General features: G+C 40.7%; 1 long non-coding RNA gene across 1 annotated transcript; it reads right to left on the bottom strand.

Moving 5' to 3' along the window:
- LOC137850955 (uncharacterized) lies at window positions 1-27,072 on the bottom strand. The gene is made up of 3 exons (XR_011092921.1): window positions 26,901-27,072; window positions 3,012-5,366; window positions 1-1,710 (listed from the first exon to the last, which is right to left on the bottom strand). It is a non-coding gene; the product is annotated as an uncharacterized lncRNA (long non-coding RNA).
- Between the last annotated feature and the right edge of the window lie 164 nt (window positions 27,073-27,236).

Genomic DNA, 27,236 nt, shown 5'->3' with positions numbered 1-27,236 from the left:
AAAAAGAGAGAGAGAGAGAGACAGAAATTGGTAGGTAGCACCAGACACATACACGTAAACTTCAAACCCCACAAAACCAATCTCCTTTCCTGCAATGACAAGCAAACATGTTTTGCAGATGAGGGAAGGAACATAGGGAGATCACACAAATGCTGTCAGATAGCTTAACATTACTTAACATATAGCTTAATGTTAGTAAATCTTTTGACACTGTCTAATTTGACGTTCTTGTACGCTAGTTCAGAAATGGTAAATTGTAAATGCTGCAGGGTGAGTGCAAAACTAAATGAAGGACCAAACACAGAGAGGAATTTTAAGTGGTTCATTGTAAAAATAAATAAATAAATAAGGTATTGAATACAGTCTAGTACTACTCAGTATCTTCCTGAATCACTTGATGATGGAGTAAATATCCATACATACACATAGAGAACTGCAGATACATTGACATATGGATATAAATTGTGTATCTGAATTAACTGCAGTTAACAACAGTTGCAAAGAGCTGGAAGTTCAGTCAAAGACAGGATTAAAGTCCAGAATTATTTTTCAGAAACTGGTTACTGATTGCAAAAGATCAGAATGTGATTAAATAAGGACAATTACAAAGTGTTACAGGTAAGTAGGAATAACCAATTACATAAAATACAAATAGAGAATGAAAGGAAAGCATGGTTACAGGAAAGCAAAAGCAAACCATGAGTCACCATGCTGTATTTCTGCCAAAACCCAAGCCTCACTGGAGATACTGGCTGAAGGGATTGCTCGAAGGCATATGAGGTAGTTCTCCCACCCTGCTTGGCACTGGAAAAGGATCAGGCAGGTTATATGAGTTTGTGTCCAGTTCTGGACACCACAAGCCCAGAGGGTTTGGGCTCAAGGAAAACATGAGATTTTGGATAGTCTGTGGTTGGAGATCTGTCCGCAATAGTTGAAGAATAGATGCTACTTATCTGAAGGCGGACATGAGACATCATGAATTTCTGCATAGGAAATTCTGAAAAAAAAATGTAACATGGTGGATCACTAATAACTACTATAGACTTTAAGAAGTTGCATTAATCCTATCACTGTAGTTACTCAATTTGTTGGACAAATATCTCCAAATATAAACAAATTGGTGATGCCTTTGAGCAAAGGAATGAAATAACCAATTTCTTGAAATCCATCCCAAATCTACTGCCTGTGATTTTGTACCAAGTTGTGGCAGTAACTACTTACCTGGAACTGATATCTTCTGCCTTTCCTACAACTAAATGTCTGACCTCACCTGACTAGTAATTAGCCCATTTCTTGTTTTATTCTTGTTTTATTAAAATGTTGGCAATTTTTTTCTCTGCTGTGTCAATACATCATGTGCACAACCTTACAGTCTCCCTTGCTCATGGAAGGTTAACATCCTTACTGCCTTTTTCAAGCCTTTTTACCAGAAGTCTGAAAAACAAACCATATAATCCAAACCATCCTCCTCAGTGCCCATGAGTATCTGCATCATTCTCAGCCACCACAAAGGCAGGCAGCCAGGTGTCTGATGTGCCATGAGAGTGCCTGATGGCCTCGTGGTCAGGGCTCAATTCTATCTCTTTTTCCTTTTCACCTTCATGCCTGTGTGGTCCACCAGCTCCATAGGCCATCAGACATTCAACGACTTCTCTGGGGTGAAGCTGCCTTTTCTGCTCTTCATTCACATGGTTTTTAGCAGGATGACTCCTGAGAAAAAGCCCCAGGCACTGCAATTAATTCATTATTATTGACCATAGCAGTATTAGTATTTTCTGTTTACAGGTACTTACATACATTTTGGTATCAGTTTGTAGAAAATGCATATTGAGAGAGAGAGGTGATATTTAACCTTTTCTAAATAATCTGTCTGCAAGATTATTTCAGATTTTCAGATATGAAATTTTGTGTTCCTTCTATATGAGGTACAACATAATGATTTGGGAAAGGCAGAGATAAGGGAGGGGATGAGGCTTAGGTCCTTTGTTGTCCTTCTTAAGTCTTCAGTGAACTCTTCTAGGGAAATATTGCTCTGCTTGTTATTCTTATAACAGGCAGATATTCATTCTTATCTTGCATCCACCTGCTTATCTACCACATTACAGAGGGGTCCTGCCCACATTTAATCTACTGGTTAAATGCCAGTTTAATTCTTCTATGCTGTAGGCCACAAGAAATGTGTTCAAAGGACAGCCCCTCATATACACACCACAGTATAAACATTTTAATGAAAGAGAATTTTTTGTAGGAGGAAAAAAAGTTCCTTTGCTTTGAAAATAATGAATAAGCTCTTATTGAAATGAACCCTTTATGTATATCTTTATGTTTCTGATCTGGCAGCTTTGAAGAGCTGATATCATCAGTTTTAGAACCTGGAGTCTGGCCACTATTCTCTAAAACATGCTTTACAATGGAAAAGACCATTTGAAAGCAAGTAAAACAATACAGAGAAAAAAATGCAGGTACTTTTCAAAGCTTGCAAACTTTTTATTACTCCGCAACATTTTTTCCTAACTTACGAATCATTCTGTGTCTCTCACTTATCCATACCACTGCCCCGCTGCTCTGCTGCTACATTTGGGATGCTACAGCTAGTGATGGCAAAGTTTAACTGCAGTTTTACTTTTCCATTGGAAAATTGTTGTGTAATTCCCACCGTGTGATGCTCTGCCATTATTCTTGCCAGAGTGTGCAATGGATTGGCCCAAGAGAGTAAATATCTTTTCAACTCCTCTCATTTGTAGGCACAAAAGCATACTTGTGTAAGCCTGACTGCACTGAAATCAGAAGCAAACTCACATGTGGGCTTCAGCAGAGGTGGGAAAAGTGCTCTAACAGCACTCATCATTTACACAGCACTTCCCACAGAAGCCTCCAGAGTAGGCAGAGAATCTGAAGCAGGGATCAGGCCATAAGGATCAGTAAGGCTCTAAGTCTGACAACTGAATTCAACAGGAGCAAAGACAGAGTTTTTCAACCCCTTCCTTCCCCAGCCCATGCAGTTTACTCACCCAGAGCTGCAGCAAGAAGCAGTCGGAGCCTTTCCGCACACAGACTGTAAGCCATGACTTATGACATATACCTGAAGGGCAGTGTGGTCCCGGCTGGTCCCTGTGCACCAGCAGTCCTCCTCCATGGGAGCTTGCCATCTTGCCACCACAGGGCCCCCAGGCACTCGTGGTTCCAAAACCATCCCAAATGAAACTGGGGCTTGAACTGTAAAAGCATGTCTAAACAATCCAAAAATGCATCACAAGCTGAGCTGCCACAGCAGTTTAAACCATACAAATATTAACAAGCATCATACAAATATTAACAGACTTTTTGCTTATAATGAAAAATTCAGAATCGATTTCCTTCTCCTTTTTTAATCATTTCACTGCCTTCCAAAAGAATGGAATCTGTATCAAAATGCGCTCAGGAACAGGAACTTGTTTTGAGGTCTCACGTCCTGGAAGGCACAGATCCTTTTCTGTGCATGCTGCTCAGAAACATGTCAGAAGGCAGATAGAAGATTTCAAGAGAAGTCTTCAAATGCTCTATGGAGCCAACAGGAGGTAGCAGTTGGGTGGCATATCTGAAGACAAAATGACAAGAGGATGAAGAAAGACTTCTGCAGTAATCCAAGGAGACGCCACCAACTCCAGCAAACCATGTTCTCCAGTGAACCTCAGTGTTCCCTTGTGTATGTACTGTCCTCTGCTTGTGAACCACATAGTCACAGCAGAAGTCAAGAGTACTGAAGTCCTCTATTTTCCACAATTAGCCTTATCCTACTGGAGCTTGTGCAAGTGAAGTGTCAGGCAGCGTGGAGCACAGCTCTTATGAGCTCACACACTGATTATCCTGCTCTCAGCATACCCCTTCCTCCCACTTGTGCCAAGAGGGAGGGAGCAGGAGGCAGAGAAGGTGGCTCCATAAATTCAGTAGGTCAGAGTATCTATCCTCATGAATTCTCTGGATTTGCAGTTACAAACAGCATCTAGCCTCGGGACCACAGGAATTAGTCTTTGGGGTCTGCAGTCTCCAGTTTTCAAAAGTTTCTTATGTTCACGTAAATGCTCATCATAATGGAAATTAGACTGTTTCACTCACAGGCAAATTAAATAACAACCCTCTAATGCTGAGAGCAGATGAAGATAGCACTCACAGAAGATTTCAATATATAGCACTGTTCTCTTGCACATTAAGATGTTTTGGGTAACCAAGCTCAGCTCAGCTCTGAGGCATCAGGACTCTGTTTTTGCCTAATTGTTCAATTTCAACCCAGGAACAACCCAAAGATCCCCATATGCCTTCTGCCCTGTATCTCACAGCTGTCCTGAAAGATGCAAAACCACCATGTTTTTTTTCTACCAGAAAGGTAATAGGGTGGATGTGGCTGGGCTCTTTTCCTGTAACCATGCAGATCTCTTCATCACAGACAGTCCCATAGGTTGCAGTCATGGGAGAAGTAAAGGCACTGCCAGAAAGCTATTTTTACAATCGGGGAGACCTCTGAAACTGGTCACGTATGTTTTTTTTGCCTAGAAAGAGAATCAGGCTCAGATATGGACATCTGTATTTGTCCACTTGAACTTCCCCTTCCCCTCCTCCCTCATTGTCCTGACTCCCCTATTTCCTTCCTCCCTTCTTCTCCCCCTTCCTCAACAGCTCCACAGCCTTCAGAAGCATCAAGACTACAAATAAACATTGCAGAATGAAACACTCAAATGAACATGCAGCCCCCATGGCTTGCAACCACTTGGTGACATTTTCTTCTACCTCCCACATATATAATTCACGGCAGGATGACTTTATCCTTTGTTCTGCTCCCACAACATGGTCCATGTTGCTCTTTGCAGAAGGATTATGGCCACTGCAGGTAGCTTGTTTGCTATGTGCATCTCTCCATAGGGTGGCTGACAAGCTCCAAGCCAGGAATAAGATGGCCTGTAATACATCAAGGTCTGCTGGGCAGCCTCTAGTGTTTTTCTTCAGCCAAAGTTCAGTCTTAATAGTTCATTTATCTGAAGATCCCTTCTCCATGAACATGTGAGACTAGACAGCTCTCTTATTTTCAGTAATTTTCTCTTATTTTCAGTATGACAGCAATGGGTGTGCAGTGAAAAATGATGATCAGGTCTGTGGTTCCTGCTGGAGAAGTCATCTTGCTGGCCATGCTCAGATTCGCTGCATCCTTGATCCCTGCAAACAGGGAAGCCCAGGAGGCAGCACTGGAAAGCAGGTGCACGCTGGTTGCAGTCCTTACCTGAGACATGGACCAAGCACACATGGACAGCCATTCAAGCAGACAGAACATCACTGAGAAACTGGAAGGGTCTGCACAAAAATGCATGATAAGATGAGCTGCCACAAAATATCCTCTGTGATTTTCCAGAAGGGGAAAAAAAAAAAAAAAAACACTATTATGTTTCTGATCATTTTTTTATTATTATTATTATTTCAATTGTTCCACTGGCCTCAGTCAAACTCTTTCTTCTCCCAGATCTCAACTAAAACAGCTCAACTATTCAACTATGTTTTTCCTTTAATAATACTTACTTCTTCTCCTTTTTTTTTTTTTTTCAGAGCAAAAATCTGTTCTTTTTATACTTGCTTTACAAGGCAAATTTGGCATACAGTTCACTTGCGTATCCTGATGTGGGCTTATTGAAGGCAGGTGCACACTTTAATATATATGGGCACAGAGACCCCCTTCCAGACTATAAAAGAATACTGGGCATGTCCTCATGTGGAATATCTCTAGTTTTTTATTCATAAACCTAAAAATATGAGCTGTTCTTTCACCTATATGCATTACGAGTGAGTGTGAACAGGCAGGCACCATATTTCTACATTACACAGAGATTGTGTTAAAATGGCTACATTAGTGTTTTTTTTAGCATATTGTCTTTATGTGATAGTAATGGGAAAAGGAAATGTTACTGTAATGTTGCATTTTCATTGCTAACAAGAGAGAAAAATGCAGGAAAACATAACATGGCAAAATAGCTTCAGCTGGTCCAACTGCCATCATTTTATTTAGTGGAAAGAGGTGATACAGCATGCTGTCAAACAACAATCTTTTATTATTAACCAGCATTCCTATTGCATTAATAATACACAATGGTAGGAGAAAAATTATTCTGTTTGTAATGAAGAAACATGGCCCACAGGATGCCATCATTCCACACTGAGATCTTTACAACGCAGTATCTTTTTTATTTTGATAGATCTCTATGTAAAATGAGAATGTTAAAAGAACCTCTTCTGCCTTCTAAAAACTCAATGAAAATAAGAGAGATTAAATGGCTTCTATAATTTTATTCCCATTTTCTTGTCTGTGTTCACTCAAACCTATGTAAAGCCAAATCTATGCAGTCTGCAAGCCCACTCAGCTGTCATTATGGCCTGAGACATGTCCTGGTCACCTAGACCAGTGTGTGACCTGATGGAGCAAAAGATTCTTCATTTCTGAAGAAAATGAAGGAAATCAGAAAGAGACAGTGGGGCTGTGGCTGCACAGGGTTTCCCTTAGTACAGAATCAGGTTGTAGCTGGAGGACAGAAGTATCCTGAGCCCAGATATGGCCAAAGATATTCAGCAAGAGATTTCTGAGGCATCTAAATACTTTTGTGAGCCTGTAAGTGCATCTACACCAGTAACTGAAACAAGTCAAAGGCATGCCCCAGGGCACCACAATTCAGTTGTCCAACCTGCTAAGTTGTTAGGTCTCTGACATGGCTTCAATACATGCCACCTAGTTCTTCCCCAGAATTCTGAACTTTGGAGATGAAAGTGAGGCAGGAGCCATTCCCTGGAGGGAGCAAAGAAGCAACTCACCAGGTATGGAGGAGAAAAGAACATAACCACATCTGCAGTTGCTCTTCAGGGCCAGACACTCTCAGAGCTGGAGGGATTTAGGAATACCCTTCAAAAATGGCTTTGTTACTCAACATTTATATCTGTTTGTGTTTGTTTGTTTTCCTATGGATTTGTCTGAGAGCTAGGAAAACCATACCTTTTCCCTCCATGTAGCAAAAATTACAGCACTACAGAGGACCCCCTCTGAATTTGGGCTCAGTTGTGTCAGCCGCCAAGGTGTTTTTACTCCTTAAATTATACTAAATAGGGAACTGGGCTTCTAAGTCACCTGTGTATAAATACAAATTATATCTGTAGTCTTTGATTTGGTCATCTCTTAATTTCAGTCAGTTTGCTTACAGTGACATCAACACCTTGTTGTGTTCTGGCTCAGATGGCAATTACTTTTAACCACTTTAGGAGGTTATTTTCATTCTGTCCCATATCCAATCCTACAGGTCAGTGCATTTCTCTTAAATAACATGGTTTTGAGGGCAGCCCATCTTAAAGCCATGTAGTTTGGAAAGTGCAGGGCTATGCACAGCAGACCTGCCTTGAATCTGTGCCAAAGAGCAGCAGGCCCCGGCTCTGGCCTCAAATTTGCACTCGAGCACAGACATACACCCACACAGCCAGGACAGGAGATGAACTTGGGCTCCAGCCAGAGCTCAGACCCAGGCCGACCCCTTAGTTAGAGAAACATTCTGTTTCTCTCCCTACTAGTGGCTGAAGATGTTTAGAGATTTCCTGCATTGCCACTTCACCCTGTGCTTTGAGGAGAGGAAATTTCCTCTGACTTGCGACCAAAGTATACCATGTTTATTTGTGCTGATGTATACATGCATGCACCATCATGTGGCAATGGCAATGCTCATGTGAGCAAATGTTCACTCATCACCTAGCAAAGGCACACATTCGCAAATGCACACACAAGCCTCTCTGTGACTTGATGAGTGTAAGTGGAGCAAAACTCCACTTGCTGCTCAGATTATTTTCTGGCCATTTTCCCCATTATATAAGATCAAAAACAATAAACTTCAGCTTGAAAATTTCATTCCATTCTTAAAAGATCTAGAGACCATCTCAGGACTGGAAACAGGGAGAAAAAGTCTTCATATGCAACCTATTCATCTCAAAACCAAAGTGCTGCTGTACCATTTTGAAACGTTGAGTTTGCAACCATGATATTCTAGCTCTTATCCCTGCCACATCACTTCTGTGCTTAAACCTCACTGTACAACTTATGTGAACAGTGTTGGACTCCCTCTTCTGATAAAGCTTTGACAATATCAGCTGTCAAAGACTGGGCTTTCTCAATGACCTTTGTAGTTCAATATTTGTTCTTCCACCGAAAGCTGCATTCCTGCATATGCAGCTAATACATAGTAAACTCCATAAAATTTTATCCGCTGCTTCACAACTATTGCATTACAGCAATTTGGTGTGAACATCTTGCTCAAATAATACCTTTATAGTCATATTTATATTTCATTTTCTTTTCATGCATCCATTTTTTTCTGTGGTAGCTGAATTAGCACATATAAATAATTTGTTAGCTGTTCCAGTGCTGTTCCAAGGTGGTATCACTCTTCCAGATCTAACAGTGTAACAAAAGGAATAACCTAGACACACAAATTAAATCACTTCTTTTTTTAACTCTCCATATGAGAGTGACAGAATCAAGATTGAAAACCCTGTTATTGCTCACATGCATAAATCATGAGCCAGAGAAAATTTGCATCCTTGATCTCTCACCATTGATACAAACCAAGAAAATATTTTGTAGGCAAGGCTTCCTTGTTGGTGTCTGTACTACTTAGCTGTGTTAGAAACTTATCCTTTGAAATCCTCAGTGAATTCTCTATTTTAAACCTTGTACTGTGGGGAAAAATGCATTAAAGCACAATTCTACTCCAAGGAATGATGGTAAAATCAGCACCTTTTCACTCTGTTTATCTTCTCCATGCATGTATTCAGAGACATCTCTTCTTCCATTAGTGATAATGGGAGGCTTTTCCTACATTTTATTCCTTTTATCACTGCAGAGGTCGTACTGGTAAGATAGCTCTATATCATTAACAGCATTACAAAGCCAAGCACCAGCTCCCACACAGAAGAGAGATAGGAGCACACACTGGAGACAATGGGGTGACATAACCCAAGTATCTGAAAGGAGGGTTTTGCCAGAGCAATATTTGACCTATGGCTGAGGAGGTTCAAGACAACAGTACTCTAGTTTTCTCTTCCCACACTGAGTTTACAGATCTGATTGTCAAAGCAGAAGTAGCATCTTGTCTCTTTACAAACTGAGAAGATTTTGAATTAGAAGTATCTGATAACATAAAATGCCATCAAATCTCTTCAATCATTTTTCTGACCAAAGCTGAACACTCAAAAGTTAGACCCTAGACTCTTGTTTTCACTGAAACACTTTCTATCTGTCCTGCAGACAGGAATGCATCCAGAGATTTCCCCATTTCTGAGCACAGCAGACATGTCAGATGACAATTTCATTGGCAGCTGACAATATCTCATTTCCACTAAAAAAAAAGGACTTTCTTCTCTCCATCTCTGTTCATTGCTCTTCTTCCTTCCCTCACTTTGCCTGACTGACTTTCCACCAGGCTGGTTGGTTGAATCAGTTCACAGAAGGACCTGATGAGCCAGCACAAAAGAAACGGCAAGAAGATGACCAGGAGCAATAGCAGAGGGTGGAGGAATGAGGGATCTTAGCCTTTCAGCAACAGTAAGCTATTAAAACATTTGCTACACCTCGGGGAACCAGAGCCTAAACTAGGTGTGAAGAACAAGGCAGTGCAAGGCAGTGCAGATCCTAGAACAGTGGCTTAGCTCAGACAACCCTAGAACAGTGGCTTAGCTTCTAAACAGCTTAAATTAGATGAAATCAGTCCCCAACAGGAGTACTTGAATTGCCAATGCAAAGTGGACTTGCTTCATTTTTATCACATTTCAGTCCAGGGCAAATCTTTGGGTCCTTTTCAGATTCTACTCAGGAGCACTGTAGTGATGAAGAAAGGAGTAAAATGTGATTAAATTACAGAGAACCTTGGGATTTCAGCTTACTTCTGGACACTTATGATTGCAACATATACGTCCTTAGTAGGACACTCAGAGGCTTGACTGTGAACTTGCCATTATTTTCTATTTTTTTCAGGAAAATTAAGTTCATATACTCAAGAAAGTTGAACAAGATAAGAGAAACAAGTCCACTATTTTAAAGGAGCAGAAGGTTAGTGCCAGGAATGAAGGTGTGCTGACTGGTGTAGTGTGTGGTAGGGCCAGATGTTCAACAATATTTATGCACCAAAAGCAGCTGAGATAATAAGCAAGAGATGAAAAAATGTCCTTTGGACCACTTCCTTCAAAACCGCTGGTCTCTGTTTACTGATCTGATTCAAGTGAGATTTCTAGGAAAGTATGAGAGGAGAATAAAGGAATGGAAAACAGCTTTTTTGTGAGTACACATTTGCATTAAAGATTTGGATTCCCTAGAGATGGAAGAAACAACTGCATGTCAAACCTGCACTCTTGAAGCTGTCTCAGCATAACCACCTCTAACTTGCTGAGCATATTGGGAACCTGAACTTTAAAGACACTTAAAAACAACATTAAGTGACTTTAAACATCTAGGGCACTTTTATGCCAATGTAACGGCATATCCACAAAAAAAGAAAAAAAATAAAAAAAAAAAAAAAAAGACCAAGGTGTCATACATGAAAAAGAAAATACCAGGAGTTAAAATATGAATATACATATTCAATATATGTAGAGTTCAAGTGGGTGGAACCAGAAAAAAATAAAATAAAATTAGGTCCAGAAAATGCAATAAGAACGTGTTGGAGAAATCAGCCTTTTGTTCTCAACTGTCCAAGTGGCATTAGAGTGCCATTTTGGGGAGGTAGCCAGATATCATATGCTGAAGTGAATTGTACTGGAAAGCCTTGTGTGATATTTTCTGTGACTCTCGTACAAGTATTTTTAGGACACTGACTTAAAATTTCCTGTGCTGTGGAATATAGTCCCAAAGCCCAACAGTTCAGGCTCTATACACAAAAATGTTTGTGATTACCTGAATCAGAGGGGGGCGTTCTCTGCTGTAATTATTTTGTTTACTACTAATAAACCACTTCTATTTTAATTGCCAAACATTGCTTGTATTTTCCCTTTTAAGCACAATCTTTGTAGGAAACTGTTCACAACATACCTTGGTAAGAAACATTTTCCTTGTGTCTTTTTTTTTTTCCAACCATTCTTGTTAATGTGCTAAGTTCTTCCATCCATTACCTTAGAAATAGGCAGCAAGCTTTAATCTAGAAGGTGGTTTCCTGTCCCTTGATGATCTGGTTCTTTAGCAAATCCTTCTGTGTTAAGCTGTGTTTTTATTACTAACTGACTACATTAGGACTTAGAAATTTTGTACAGCTAAAGTAGGTGTGGTACTATTTATAAATCAAGGGCAAGTTATGCAGTTTTCATAAGGTGGTTTATATTGCATATTTGAAATCTGGAGGTGTTTCAGGAATGTATCATAAAACCACCTTCCATAAACTGTCTCTCAGGAAACAGTAATGATAACAGAGGCAGACAGATCTCACTTTAAACAAGTTACCTTCTACCCTTGATTTACTAAATTTCTGGAATTTTTTAACCAGATTGAAAATCTTTCCAACTTTTTGAAGTCTTATCAACTGAGTTTTCAGAAGATTCACTTTATTGCTAAGATTTCCAAACACTCAATAATGTGAGGCTATGCATCGATATAGTCATCAGTCTAGCCCCATATATTTTACAGAATTATGAAAATCTTCATTTTATAGCATTTATTGGATAAAAGTTTAAAAAATCAGATACAAAAGGATAAAAGTACACATATTGATTAAGCAGCCAGACCCCAAAATGTTGAACTTGAAACTACCAGAAAAATCTGACATCCGTGCAATTTAGTGAACGCGCATTGTAACAAGTATTTTGCCTCTTTTCATATTTTAAAAGAAAATGTGTGCAGATCTTCATGGCTGACAATGTGGGTGTCAGAAGCCTGAAAAGGGTGAAACAAATTGGAAAAGTAGAATGAAAATATATAAAAACCTGTAAAATTACTATGTTCCCTGACTGTAGGCAAGAACTATATTTAGATCTGGTAACCATAATTGGACATTGGTCAGAAGATGAAGCACAAATTTCAATACATGTTCATTACTTCAAAGAAATTACACCTTGGAGTAAGCCTTTTATATTGAAAAAGTACAGTAATAGAAAAACAAAAGCTTTTAGGCAGAAAGTAGTTTACCTAGCCTATATTTTTCTGTTTTCATTTTGCTGTTATTGAATATAACTGTGTAAATTAGAAATGTCTTTCACAGCTCAGATTCTACACTTGCTCAACTCTTCAGTGAAGTCTGCTCACAGCATCATGACAGGTTCTTGTGTGAAGATGCCTGGGAGAGTTTTGTTTTACTTATCCTGAAATATTTTTCTTGCTCATTCAATACCCAAGTTCTAATAAAACCTATCTAGCATTTGATATTTATCTCACTTGGTTGTTTTTTGTTGTTGTTTGTTTGTTTTTGTGGAAGGCCTTGAAGGCCCAGAGGAATGGTTAGGATACCATAGATAAAACACAGACATTGATTTTTCACAAAGGACCATTTCTTCCAATTGCTTCCTAAGTATTTGAGTTTGTGTATGTTAACTGAAATGCAGCACACAAATAAAGTATTAAATGATTTTATTCCTCTAAGCAGCTCTCAGTAATTCCTTTTTTTACAGTGGTATTAAAATCACACTGACTTTACCAATACCTACTGAAAATGGTCTGGATTTGTAACATTAAATACAAACAAGTGCTCATAAACCAGAAAGCCACCGGTAATAAAAATAAACTTTTTGAAATTCTTTTGCAACAGACAGGAATTACCAGTAGAAATACTTTTTTTGACAAATAGGTTTTTTTCTAATTGTTTAGAGAAATGAAACAAGCATTGACTTCAGATTACTATATACACACACCCAATTCTCTATAGAATATAGAAAATTTGGAATTAATGTTTTACGAAAAAGACCTTGTCATAGGTGCTTAAAAACTACAAAAATCAGATAGAAACATTAAAAATAAATAAATAAAGGCTTCACGGGGACTCAATCTTATTCAAGAGGTTCCATTTCCATCCATCATGATGCACTTGACAAAAAGGTCTCACCTAGAGAATGGTGGTCAATGGTTCTACATCTAAATGGAGGCTGGTGATGAACGGTGACCCTCAGAGGTCTGTCCTGGGACTGGCACAGCTTAATATCTTTTTAATATCAATTACAAGGCACTGGGATTGAGTGCACCCTCAGCAAGTTTGCAGATGACACCAAGTTGAGTGGTGCGGTTGATACAATAGAAGTAAGAGATGCCACCCTAAGGGACCTCAAAAAGTCTGAGAACTAGGCCCACATGAACCTAATGAGGTTCATCAAGTCCAAGCTCAAGGTGTTGCATCTGGGCAGGGGCAATTCCAGACATGAGCACAGACTGGGTGAAGAACCCATTGCGAGCAGCCCTGTAGAGAAGGACTTGGGGGTTCTGGTGGACGAAAGGCCCAACACGAGCCAGCAGTGTGTGCCTGCAGCCCAGAAGGCCAACTGCATCCTGGGCTGCACCAACAGAGGAGTGGGCAGCAGGTGGAGGGAGGGGATTGTGCCCCTCTGCTCTGCCCTGGTGAGGCCCCACCTGGAGTGCTGCGTCCAAGGCTGGAGCCCCCAGCACCAGAAGGATGTAGAGCTCTTAGAGTGAGTCCAGAGGAGGGCCACAGAGACAACCAAGGGGCTGGAGCACCTTTCCTACAAAGAAAGGCTGAGAGCTGGGATTGCTCAGCCTAAAGAGAACACTCCAGGGTGACCTCATTGTGGCTTTTCAGTACTTAAAGGGGGCTTATATAATATTAAAAATGGGGAGCAATTCTTTGCTCAAGCAGATAATTACAGGACAAGGGGGAATGGTATTAAATTAAAAGAGGGGAGATTTAGATTAGAGGTCAGGAGGGAATTATTCACTCAGAGGGTGGTGAGGCACTGCAACAAGCTGCCCAGAAAAGGTGTGGATGCCCCATCCCTGGAGGTGTTCAAAACCAGGTTACCTGAGGCCCTGGCCAACCAGATTTAGTGGGTGGCATCCCTTCCTATGGTGAGGGGGTGGAACTAGATGATCTTTAAGGTCCCATTCCAACTTGAGCCATTCTATGATTCTATGATTCTATGACATGGAAACAGAATGATTACTGAAATGTCCAAAAGGAGGTGGTTTATCCCACCCAGCTGCTCTCCCATGGGCCAGCCATAAGAGTTGCTTCAGTGAACTGAGCCAGCATTTGGACAAGGCTGATAGGCAGTATAGCCATTTCAAGGCAAAAGTGAGGATGGTATTGGGAAGAGCCAGGGGGCAGTGAGGTGCAAAGTTTTGCCTTTTGGCTAGGATGGCCATTCTGCCCTGTGAAGCTGTACCCTCAGCTCTCTGTCACTGTAATACTGCTTATGCACCAGATCTGATGCTTCAGAGCTTAGCTCCAAAATGAAATCACAAATACTTCCAGATGCATAATTTAATGACATTAAAATTCACTTCAGTCTCGCTGTGCCTTAGAAAGAATTTGATAACCTTACAACTCCTTACAGATGGGAGAAACAAGACAAAGAGGTCATTAGCGTAGAGCTGGGCCCAGCTCTACCCTAATGTCACATGAAAGCTAGCTTTGTCTTCTGACTGCCAGACTACATTACTGTATTTCAACTGAGGTTATGATCATGATGAGGTCTAGCACAGCTAGCCAGGCTAAACTTGCAGTACCTTCAGAGCCCAAAAAGGCTAGGGAGAGGACTGGTGCTGGTAGGTCCTGGTCCTGGTGTTATAACCTGAAGCTGGGTACAGCTTGCTGCCTACAAGTGAGCTTACATGTGACTTCCAAGTGCCAGCCTGAATATGTTCAGCACCTGCCTCTTACCTTTGTACTTTAAACATAAAAATAAATTACACAACACAAACTTCAGGGAAAAAAAAAAAAAAGTAATAATTTATTTGGGTTTTACATGCCAGTTTGCACTCCCTCTAATCACATCTGTGTGTCTTATCAAATCAACAATGCCACACTATCATGCAGTTGAGAGGCCTGTTCCTGCAGTCTTCTTCCTCACCACGTGGACATGTGGACAGGAACACAGCAGGCACAATCTATCTTGGATTCTGCATCTTTGGCAGAGGCCATCAGACTCTTGGTGTACTGAAGGAGTCACCAGGGCCATCACTCTTTGCCCCAGAGAGCAATGGCCTCAGACTGGGCTGGGGCATGGACATGGTGTATGAGGCCATGGGGAGGGAATTCAGGGCTGTTAGGACCTGTTGGTGTCTCAGGGCCAAGACATGTATTTACCTGGATCATTCCCTCCCAGAGAGGACAGCTTAGCTCAGAGAGTTTATTCTATGGTCAATGGATTATTAATAATCTCCTCAAAACTACACCACAAAGTTTAGAAATCTGCATATTCTCACTTCTGGCCACTGGATCACACTGTTTTCTGGTTCACACTATTTTGCTGTTAATGGCAGCTCGGTGTAGTTTTTACCTATGGACAGAGTGTTCCCAGTCACAGAAGTCATTTTGGAGGGGCAGCAGATGGAAGACAAAGCTGAGCACTGGGTGTGTGCTGCAGAGGCTGGTCATGGCTGGTCCTAAACAAGCAGTCAGCACTGGGTTCAGCTGCTGGCAGCTGCAGAACCTGCAAGTCCTTCCCTTTGGCTGAAAACAGAGAAGAGAAGAAAGGAGGTTTCACAGGCAGATATTTTCTGAAAGTTTTCAGACCTGAGGCCCCCACAAGGACAGTTTTTTAGGTGAGAAAGATGGGCATGGAAGCACTTGATCTTGAAGGACAAGGATGTGACTGAAAAGAAAAAAAAAAAAAAAACATTCATAGACAGACAGACACATACACATATACACACACAAGCTTCAATTGCACAGGAAAAAATAGATGCATAACAGGAAGAAAGAGAATATGGGTGAATGAAAGGATGAAAGAAAGGATGAAAGGAAGGTTACCTTGTCCCAGCTGAAGCAAGACTAGAGACCACCAGGCACAGGAATCACAGCAGAAAGAGAAGAGAGGAGGGAAGACAAGAAGTAAAAAAAGGTGACACAAAATCTTACATAATAACACAGGGAAAAAAAAAAAAAAAAGCAGAAAAAAAAGCAGAAGTGTGTGACCAAGGACTGCTCACAAAAATAAATAGATAAATAAATAAGCCTCTTAAAAGAGTGGATATCCAAAGAGCAGTGGTGTGCCAACTGCCACGCAGGGGGGCCAGGGTATGACAAGAGCCAGCTCTATTAATATTGTAAAAAGAGATAATGCCAGAAGTGTGTTATGAAGCTGAAGTCAGGATTTAAGCCTTTAGGTGCAGACCAAAGAACAAATGTTCCCAAGACTAGAGGACTCAAGTCTTCTCTAATGAATGGTGGAGAGATGTCTTCACCAAAGAGTCACTCCACCAGCCACAGATGACCAACAGGCTACCTGTTAGGCCTACAGAAGAGCTTGTCATAGAAATTGGCCTGTAAAGTAGTGATCAGGAAACAATTCTTGTTTACATCCAACGGGACAACAATTGAAATGTGACAGTTTCAGAATGCAAAGTAAAGAACCCCACAACTACTTGGCCTGTAAAAGTTTATTACATGGGACAGCTACTTCTCCAGCTGTGTCTGAAAAATGCATATAGGAAGAGATGGTGTTTGGATAGAGAGCAACATAGCAGGTTCCAAGCTACAAAGTGAAAGAATTTAGGGAAGGATAAAAAGCCTGAGATGCAGAGAGACCTCTGCACAGAGGAGGTGCCTATGAGCAGGCAAAGCAGTGAGGATCCAGCCAAGAAAGGAGCAAAATATTTAAAGAGAAAACATGGCTGCTCACGTATGTTGTGGGTACAACAGCTACAAATGCTGACTTTGAACTTAAAGGTACTAGCAAGTCCCTGGATATAACGTCCACTAGACTTCACATTTTGGTAGGACGAGAAGGGACTCAAGTGACAGAGAAGACAAAAGGCAGGAGTGCTAAATGCTGGCCATGGGGTGCCTATCCCCATGAAGGGGTGCTTCAACTTCTGATGGAGATTGTGAGGCATCAGGAGTTTGAGGACTCAAGACTGGAATATTGACTACACCAAAGAGGAGAGGGGGGTGCGTGCTTGTCACAGAGAGTTGAATTATCTATAAATCAAGGACCAAAGGGGGGACTCTACAAAAATTACATCCAATAAAATAATAATAATAACAACAAATATAAGAAAGGAACCAGGGCAAGGAGAGTGAAAAGGAGAACTGCTTGGCAGAAAAGGTCAAAACTCTCAGTAACAGTGAGACTTTCAAAGTGCACAGTAAGCTTGACCTTCCAAATGGAATGAAAGCAAATGGACACAAAAAGGTGCTATAGTGAAGAAGAAAGTAGGGAAGTAAGTGTCTCTGCATTGAGAAAACAGTCAAGGTAGTCTGTATGTTGCCCAGAAGAAGAGTATCCTGCTGTCTTTTCAGTACAGCTGACAGTACAGGTCTGCTCCATGATTGAACACAGAGATGCTTGGGGTCATCAGAATAGTGCCCTCTGCAAAGGGCACAATTCCAAGCACTGAAAAACCCTCTTGTTATTCACTTTAGAGTGGGGAGATGGAGGACCTAACAATCTGTCTCCTGCTAACATTTTCACTGTATTGTGAAAACTGGAACACAAAAATGCACACGTAACATGGGCTTTGGGTAAATCTATCAAACCAAAAAGTCTGAGACACTAGAAAGTCTTTATCTTGGAGTGAAAAGGAATGATCTGGAGATCTAGAGCCTGATAGTTGAACTCAACACCATGCATGACTTGACAGCAAAATATTTGAAGGGAATAATTAAAGACAAGGAGATAAATAAAAGATGGGATAAAAGGTTTACTGAGAGCATCACACCAGATTCAAAAGAACTCTTGTTCTGAGAAATTAAATTAAAAAAAAAAAGTGTAAACGAGAGATAAAAATCTTTCTTTGGAAAATTATTCAACATATGTGGGGATTAATACAGGAATTGTAAGGTGCATAAGGAATCAACTGAAGGCAACCAGCAAGCGGGGAAGTACCTTGCCACAAAAATGTTGGCATGCTAATGAAATTTTCTGATAACACAAATTTGGAAAGCATTCTTATGAGGGAGGAGAATCTGAATAAACAGGAAGAACTAGATGACCTTAAAGAGTGAAGCAATGGAAATGGGATAACATTTAATAGTATCAAATGGCATGCTCTGTACTAAGGATTTGTAAAACAGATTTATGTGATAAACTGGGAGCACATCAGTTTGAAAGTTGAGAACACCCTAGATGTGCTCACTGCCCACAGAATCCTTTGCCAATGTAACACAACTAAGACAAAGGTAGTGCAAACCTAAAATGTTTCAAGGGGAATTTCTAATAGAGTTAAGAAAGTATCATCGCTACTGTGAAAAGCCTGGTAGACCATGTCTAGGCTGCTGTATGCTGTCACAAGGAAAGATTATATATGGTGAGAACAGATCCAGAAGGACATTGATCCCAGCATATAACAGTGTCTAATACAAGTCTAATGCAATGACTTCTGGAAGTTTCTCTTTTCTCTTTCTCATCTTTGACTGTAAGGGTGGTCAAGGCCAAACACCTCAGATGTGTGAAAGTAGTGAGGTGGGTCCAGGTTAAGACCAGAGGGTAAAGAGCACTATCTGACTCATAAAATTAATTTCACTAGGAACAAAAAGATATAAATTGACAAGGAATTAATTGATTCTGAAAGCAGAGGTGTCTAACTATCAAAACAATGAGGTGGTATAGTCATGATGCAAAAAGATATAACGGCTTTTAAGAGGAAGACCCATGTTGCAGGAGGCTAGCAGAGAAAGAAACTAGAATGAATGACTCCATTCAGTCCCATGGTCCTACCTTGCTGGTTATCCACTCATTGTTTAATCAGCTTCTTGCTTTGCCAGCTATTTAGAGATAGTCATTCAATAGTATGGACAACTTTATGACTTCGAAGTACTTGCAGTATATTTATAGCATACTCCTTCCTAAACTAAACACTATGTAAACAAAGTTGTCCTAGACTAGCCTGTTCATATTTGTCAGTGGCTGGCAAACCGCAGTGTTTGTCAGTTTGCTAAAGTCATCTTTGTTTTACCACTACCTTTCTTTGTCTCTACCCTATTCATAAATCGGCTGAGATTCTGGCTGAAGAGAAATATCAATACTAAAATGTCATGAGAAATTCTGCTTAATACACTCTAGAAATGCACATCATCCACACTAATAAATATAATTTTTTTCCAAATAAGCAATATAAATCTTTGAAAACAGCCTGCATAGTAAATGATGGAACTTCAAATAAAACTGCCCTGTCTTCTTGGTATCAGGCTTTTCCATTATTATGAATTGTGTATCAGCACATATGTTTCTCAAATACTCTATGTTTCTGCACATATGTTTCTCAAATATTGTGTGTTTCTGCATTATTTTGCAATCCTGCAACCTAGTCTAGCATTAAATCATGAAAAGTTCTGCAGCTGAGTTTTATCCTTGCCTGTAGAGCACACGTGCCATTACTGCCTTTTACAAGTAGAAATAAAGCATTTAAACCTGCACAATATATCCAGACAGATATTTACATTTTGCCTCTTTCTCAGATACAACATCTAACATGTGACATGAAGAATCACAAGGTTAACATAACTTTTCAACATCTCATGATTTTCACCAGGAATAAAAGGAGAGACATTGGAAGATTCATTTATGATATAAACTTCTGAAGCTCTAACTGCAGAACTGTCCTTTGGCTGAACAGCCACGATTGGATCTCTTCTCTCCTGTACTTAGTTCCTGATAATGCAAGCTGAGATAAAACCAAGGATAGACTCTTCTTTCTAGGAAGGCAGCAAACTGCTTGTATGGTGGAAAATTCCGAGTAAACAGGAAATGTATTTGCTGTGGTACCTTCGATGTCCAGCCTGAGTGTGCCCATGCTCCATCATGTCTCTCTGCAATGGCTGTCCCATAGAAAGTCTGTCAGTAGGCTACAGTTGCTGGATAGTGGAGCTATTACTTGACCTATGCAGGGTATTTATTCTGGGTTCTTTTTATTTGGACATTTAGTTGTTGTGCATTTTTTGTTGTTGTTGTTTTGTGTTTGTTTTGGTTTGGTTTGTGTTGTTGTTTGTTGGGTTTTTTTAATCAAATTCATGTGATTGCTCCCCTGATAACTCCGAAAGCCACAGGTCAACTTCAGCTGAATCTGGAAGAGGTTCAAAAACAAATGAAGTTCCTGCAAGGCTGTGGGGAGGAGGCAGTGACGTAGAGAAGGGAAAATCCTGAAGCTGCTCCTCCAGGAGGGGAAGGGCAGGAGGGCAGTGCAGGGCAGCCACAGTGTTTTGTGCCGTTTGCCTGGAAGCAGCAGCCTCAGGATGGGTATCCTGGGGAAGCTGGACAGCTGCTGCATTTTTCTGACAAGCAAAATCCAGCATAATCTTTTCCTCTTAGAGTCAAATTCAGATTTGACCACAAAGACCCACCAGCCAGTGGAAAGATCTGCTTGTCTAAAATCCATACACAAAACTCTAGCCCAGGCAGAGCAGCACCTGCTCCTCTGGTGTGGGCTGTTTCTCCTTCCCAGCAGCAGTGGAGATAGAGAAGACAGTGACCTGCCTGTTTTAGCATTGATCTTTTCTATGGCCATGCAACTGAATGACAGCAAGATAAATAACCCAATAATATAACAACAGCTTTCCCTTTTTGTTTGCGTTACAAGAAACAAAATCCATGCCCTGCTGGTGTATCCCCTCAAGAAAAAAACTCTCATTGCACTATGAAGATTGTAACTTCTTCCAAAATTGACTCCAAATGCTAAAGCCTACACTAGCAATGCTGTTTGGATAATGGCAATCACAGCAGAGTTCTGGGGAGTTCTCTAATTAAAATAAATGAAACTGTCATAAGTCAACAAGGTCTAAATTTCAGTATAAATTTGGACCATAATTGCAGACAGTAAGCTTTTCTGTACTTTGTTTCTTAATGAATAGTTGCTGTTATTTTTTCCTCTTTTGTGAGCAATTGAGGTGACTGAATTGGAAAAACTTATTGTCAGTTTTCAGAGAAGAGGGTACCTGAATTTTGCATGTTCAGACCATACTAAAGCAACCCTGTTTTGGGGGGAATTAACAGATACCAACGAATATTTGAAAGAAGGATCTTTAATTCATTTGCCAGTTTAACATGACCTTGGACACTTGCAGGCATGTTTAAATTAAGCAGAGCTCTCCTCCAGACCTGCAGAAAAGAGAATGTTGTTGTGTCAGTTGGATTCCCATATGATCAAATTCTCCAGGGAAGGAGGGAAAACTTTTTATTATTTCATGCAAATATTTCTTTCTGTGAAAACTAAATTTATATGGTTTAGCAGCCGGCAATTGCTGTGAACGCTTCCAGTTCCATTCCCCAGGACAGGATCAGAGGAGAGTTCTGAAATTTATTACAAATACCAAACGCAGAAGGGGGATGAGCTGCACCTTGGTGGTGGAAGGAAAGAATCTCCCAAGAACAAGCCACAATCAACATGTCATCCAGACAAATTAATATCCCTACTCCCAGACAGAGAATTTTTTTTTGAGAGGGAGGGAGAAGGGGTGCTATTTTGATTTATAGGGATACTTCAGAATTGAAGGCTTACTTGTACTTTAGCCATGTAAGCTTGCTTAACATATTGCTTCTTTCAAGCATTTCAGACCTTCCCTCCTCTTCAAAATACTCTCTAGCTCTCATCTTCCAAACAATATCTAGCAATGCTTCGTCAAGCATGTAAGAACACACTGAGATAGAAGTTCAGACTGCAAAGATTGAGGTCATTAACACAAAGGAAAACACAAAGCTCATTCCATTCCCAAACAAACTATTTATCGTTTTTACTTCCTGATTCACCTATCAAAGATAACCGGAGAGGAAAAAAAAATACTGTTTATACATCAGGTATGTTTATATATCCCGGTTGGACACTGCCCTCAGACTGCTTTCTCTGACCTGTGTCAGATGCTCTCAAGCCCACAAGGGACCAGCAAGGAGAGGCAGCATGGGGTGGTCGGGGGGCCTTGCACCCTGGCATGTCTCCTCCCTCCTGTCTTTGGCATACCCCAGGGGCAGTGTGCAGAGGCATTTCTCGGTGCAGGCCATCTAGTCAGCAAGGAGACAGATGTATCTATAGATATAAGGGTATGTATGTAAGAAGTGTATTTGTCAGAAGGACCTTCAAGTCCAGCAGCGTTGAAAGTTCACTGTGTTACCAGGGAGCTCCCTGCATGTCACGGCTTCACACTCTGATAAATTAGTGCCTAATCCTAAAGGTGGCTCATTGGTTTTCAGTATTTAGGCCCTTAATCTCCTTCCCTAGCTCAGGAATCTTCTAGCCCTGCACCCGGGGAGATCATCAGTCATTCCTTGCCCAGGGTTACCAAACAACATCCAGATTTTCAGTGAAGATGTCAAAGTGTCTGTCTAAACATCTTCGGGTTTTGGCCTGAAACTGATAGGGGTTGAAAGTCTCCAGCTCTTCCCTAAATCCTGACAGTTGGCTAACAACAAATAAAAAACAGCCCGGTGATTTACTGTTTCGGTCCCACATTGTTGTGCTCTGTGTTTCTTTAAGAAAGGTGTGAGTATATGTGTAAGAGTCTTGAAATACAGCGGTTACCATGGCAATTATCTGTGTTTAGAGAGCGGAGGAGAGTAAAGTTCCATGTAAGTGGCCAGAGGAGAGTGCAAGTTAAACATGCCTCTTTGCAGGTCTAAATTATGTACTTTTCTCCCCCCACTAAAAATATTTGTGAAAATATGCACAGATTGCCTGATGAGCTCCAAAGTATTCTTGCAACAATGCCAATATTTTCTCAATATTCCCCCTTGCATGTAAGTCGTGGGAGAAGAAAGCGTAAGCCAGTGGGACAGGGAAAGAGAAGTTTTTCTCTACACAGGTTTTCCCAAATGGCCTGACTGTGCTCCCATCCAGGAGTTTGCTTATCTGGTTCACTTCTCCTTAATGGTACTGAGTGCATTACTCTTACAGAACTAACAGATCAAAAATACAGGTACAGCTAAATGGCTGTAAATTTAATTGGAAGGGAATGTTATATGTGTATAAATCATCCAGACAAATATCCCTTAGCATTTATATTGTGCTTTGCATTTTCTACTCAGTGGATTTGTTGGTTTTTGGTTTGCCTTCTTATTTTTTTTAAACAAATGTGCATTGTACCTGGAACTGGAGAGGCCATACTCCATAAGTCTTGCCCTCTCGTTCTCTCTTATTTTCATTTATCAACCTAGATTTTCCCGCTTTCCTCACCTTCATGATAAGGATATGATTCGCAGCCTCCACTTGCATGCACGCAGATTGGGTCTCATTTATTTGCCAGCTGTTCAATTCTTAAAGCTGGCTCTAAGGCTCAGTGCAGGGCTCTTTTGCTTTTGTATAGGAAAATTCTAATGCCAAAGCACAGCGATCACCAACAGAAACTGTACAGTCTGATGGTTGCTTTCTCTGGTTTCACAGGGATGGTGTTCATCTTGGATTCCACAAAACAGATGGTGATTTTCAAAATATTCACAGTCATTCTACCATCTCCTGCACACCACCTCTCACAAAAAAATGGTCTGCAATGAACACTGACAGAACAGCAGAAGTGGATCACACACTTTGCAGTAGACCTTTATAAGGAACTATAGTGATACTACATAAGTCATCCCTTGATAACTATTTAGAATTTGCATACAATATTTGGTATCACACATAAGCAAATAAGTCACCAAAGAAATCGATACGAAGGCAGTTTGTCATAGCCACTCTTGAAAAATGTGTTGCTAGGGGCTTCTTTAAATGTTAATGAGTAAATTGCAAGACAGTAATACATGATTAGGTCATTTCAAAAGAGTGGATCCTGAGGCTCTGCTGATTCCAGAACAGCTGTTAGCAAATGAGCAGAGGTTTCCAGTAGGACTTAACTAAGGAAAGGAAGCTATATTTGCAACCAGCAATGCCATGTTGGGTAACATTAAAGTCCTTTCATCCCCATTTTCCTTCCTTTACCAGTGTTTTAGAAGTTATAATGATCCTCCCTTACAAAAGAACAGCAATTATTATTTTTTTAGTGAGCTCAGGAAGTTTTACCAAAGAATCAGAAGTGATTTGATCTTTGCCTCACTGTGTTTACTGATCACTTTCACACATGAGGCAATTGGTGGCATTGATAAACAGTTGATGAGGCAAGGAAAGCCAATGACTACCAAAATACAACCAGAATTAATCAAGGTGTGTGACCAGAGTCATGGCTCTGTAGCAGGTTGGTTTGTTTGGTAAATATATTTGCCTTCTGTAGGCAATGTGGAAAGGGTGGCATTTTAAGAGGAATCTAGACAAAATGATGGTGGTGAACATGAGGAGAACAGATGTGGGAAAAGCCTTTCAGGATTAAAGCTGTAATACCATCATCAGAGGAGGTGTGCCATACAGGTAAACCATGTCCTTTCCCACTATGGTAGGGACTGTACATGTATTTCCAGGCCCTGAAGAGTGGCAGACCATGAACATCCCGCCACCTACTCAATTGCAAAGGAAGCACTGTAGCAGTGTGAACTTCCCACTGAGCTGAACTGAAAGGATCTCCCAAAACCACCAGCACAGAAAAATCACATTTTACAGCTAGACAATGTACTCACTTCCCTGACACAATTTACCACTCCATAATTGCTCTTCAGATTATTCTTGATTGATCTAGCTGATCCAACGATCATGAGAGCACAATGCGGACTCCCCAGACAGTCCCAATGAAGCTGGGTATGGTTGGTTAGTGTATCTCAAAGTATGCTTGCTGCTTCCCAGGGTCACTAAAGACCCTGCCCCATAGATCCTGCTACCTAATTGTTCTATAATTATGGCAACCTCTATGAATGCTTAGCAATAAATAGCATTTTCCATGAGGCTAGTTCTGTTTCAAAAAGTAATCACTTGCATATGCATGGTATGACTGCTTTCTCCACCAGCCGATGTCACATCATCTCCTTCACTTTGTTCCCGTGGCAGCACACAGCAAGCAGTCATACACTAGTCTGTGGTTTAACCCGCTTTCTGAGGACATGGTCTAAATCTGTATTATTCTGCTCATGTATATGCACAAGGTCTGAAAATATTCAAAGAGAAAAGTCCAGGAGCATAAGATTCATCAAAAAAGACAGTGTGACAGAGAATAAATTGGCAAAAACTTCCTGGTAACCATGCAGTCCCTCCAGTTGCCTTGGGGGGTTACCTCTTAACTTCCCAGGTCAGTTTTAAGCAGACAGGTTAGAAATGTGTCTGGAGAGGGAAAACAGCTATCTTGTCACTATAGTGTTCCGCACATTGATGCAATTCAGTGTAAATGGGTATAAATAACTGTCCTCTTCCACCTTGCCAAGACTATGGGTCAGTTTTAGCTTGTTTATGCTCACACCTTCACAGCACGCCCAAGCCATGGATTAGCCCTTCTGTGGGTGCCATGGTGGCAGGACAACCCTGTCAGATGGATCCAGCTTTACCCTTGCTCCTCGGGGAGCCTGTGGCATATGGGGATAAGGGCGTTAGTCAGGGACAGCTCAACCTTTCCTGCCCCTCCAGACATGGAATGATGCACAGCCTAAGGTATGGCCCACATGCTACTGTTGTCTCAACATTATTTTAACTTTATGGAAAGTATTAGCCATTACAAAATAATTTGTATATGAGGCTATGACATCAAAAACCCAGTATTATATTACTAACTGTCAGTTTCTTAAAGTCCTGAGCATTTTGACAAAGTCTTGCAGAACACCTACAGTGTGTTCCACAAAACACTCTTGCAGTCTTGTGGGATAACTTCTTTTTTCTTTTCAAGACTTTCCACACTTACAACATGCTTTGCTGGATTAGGCCTCAAACACTCAGGTACTCTTTAGCTCATTCGTTTATTATAATGAGGTAGTTCGTAATACATTTTCAATTTACTTGTAGGGCTTGGTCCATTTCAGTAATCTTTCTTCATGACACAGGTAATACAAAGTTAGAAGCATTACAGTAGCATGAGCATGGAACACTGAATGCCTGTATTTCAGGTTACTTCAGAAAAGAAATAGCGTCTATTATTTGTAAATATTAAAGCAAATTAAGTACTATGGGGGAGGTATTAATGAGAAATGCCTTAAAAATAAATGGGGAAACTCAGTCTTTCTCATTCTGTTAAGAGAGTGTGACAGCATATGGTACATAGTGGGTGGTTGTTCTAAACATAACATGTATGTGTTCGACCTAAAATGTTTTATTGGTTCCTCCTTATGAGAGCAGCATCTAAAAATGACTGATGACTGTTCTTTCTATATCAGCAGCGTGTAAAGACCCAAGGAAAAAAAAAGCCAGTCTTTATATTCATAAATATTTTTAAGCAGCCATAAGACTGTTTAACATAATGGTATTTCACCAAAATACCCCAAGTTTAGTGTTTCCTCTTTGTGAGACCATAGCATTACAACATTATTAACTAGTACTATTATTTCTAGGCAATCTAAAATACATCCAAAATAAAGGGAATAATTTTCTCTTCCCCCAGAGTTACTGCAGCTTTCATGGGGACAATATCCTTTGAGAGTATAGGTTTCTAACACTACACTACATACCCAGGTTAGCTTAATACAAGAAAAAACATAAGCCACAACCACAAATCCCCTAAATCTACAGGAGAAAACCATTATATCTCTGTCACCACTGTGACCAAGTGAAAGTGCTCAAGTGACCACTGTGCCTTATAAATGTTAAAGTTGCACAGAAAGAGAAACCTCATCATTGTCCCCTTCTTCCTGCTCTCTGAGAGATATTACAATGGAAGGAATTGAGTCTGAAGCTGCAAAATCTTGTACTGTGCTCCAAATAAGGCCAGTTTGTTACTAACCTGTCCTCCTGTGGCAGCAATTCCTGCGTTGGAGGCCAGCTGCCAAGCATGCTCCCTCTTCCTCCCACACGAGTTTCATCCTTGTGGTCAGCTGTTTCTTGGAAGCTAAGGAGCATAATTGATATTGCAACTATCAAGCTGTGCACAGAATGAGCTTACACAACTTTGTGAACATGCTTTTCTTGCCCTCTCCACCCACCTTTCTCCAAAGCTGTGTGTTTGTGGGGAATAACAGGATTCAGGTGTCAGTTCTGTGGGTGGAGCTCAGGTGCTTTGGCAGACCGGTGTCCTCATCCCATGCCAGCAGAACAGACTGCACCCAGTGCCTGCTGAGTG

Source organism: Anas acuta, chromosome 1 (genome assembly GCF_963932015.1).
Source record: "Anas acuta chromosome 1, bAnaAcu1.1, whole genome shotgun sequence".
Lineage (NCBI taxonomy): Eukaryota > Metazoa > Chordata > Aves > Anseriformes > Anatidae > Anas > Anas acuta.
The sequence above is the reverse complement of the archived record's forward strand: the minus strand, read 5'-3'. Positions and strand labels throughout refer to the sequence as shown.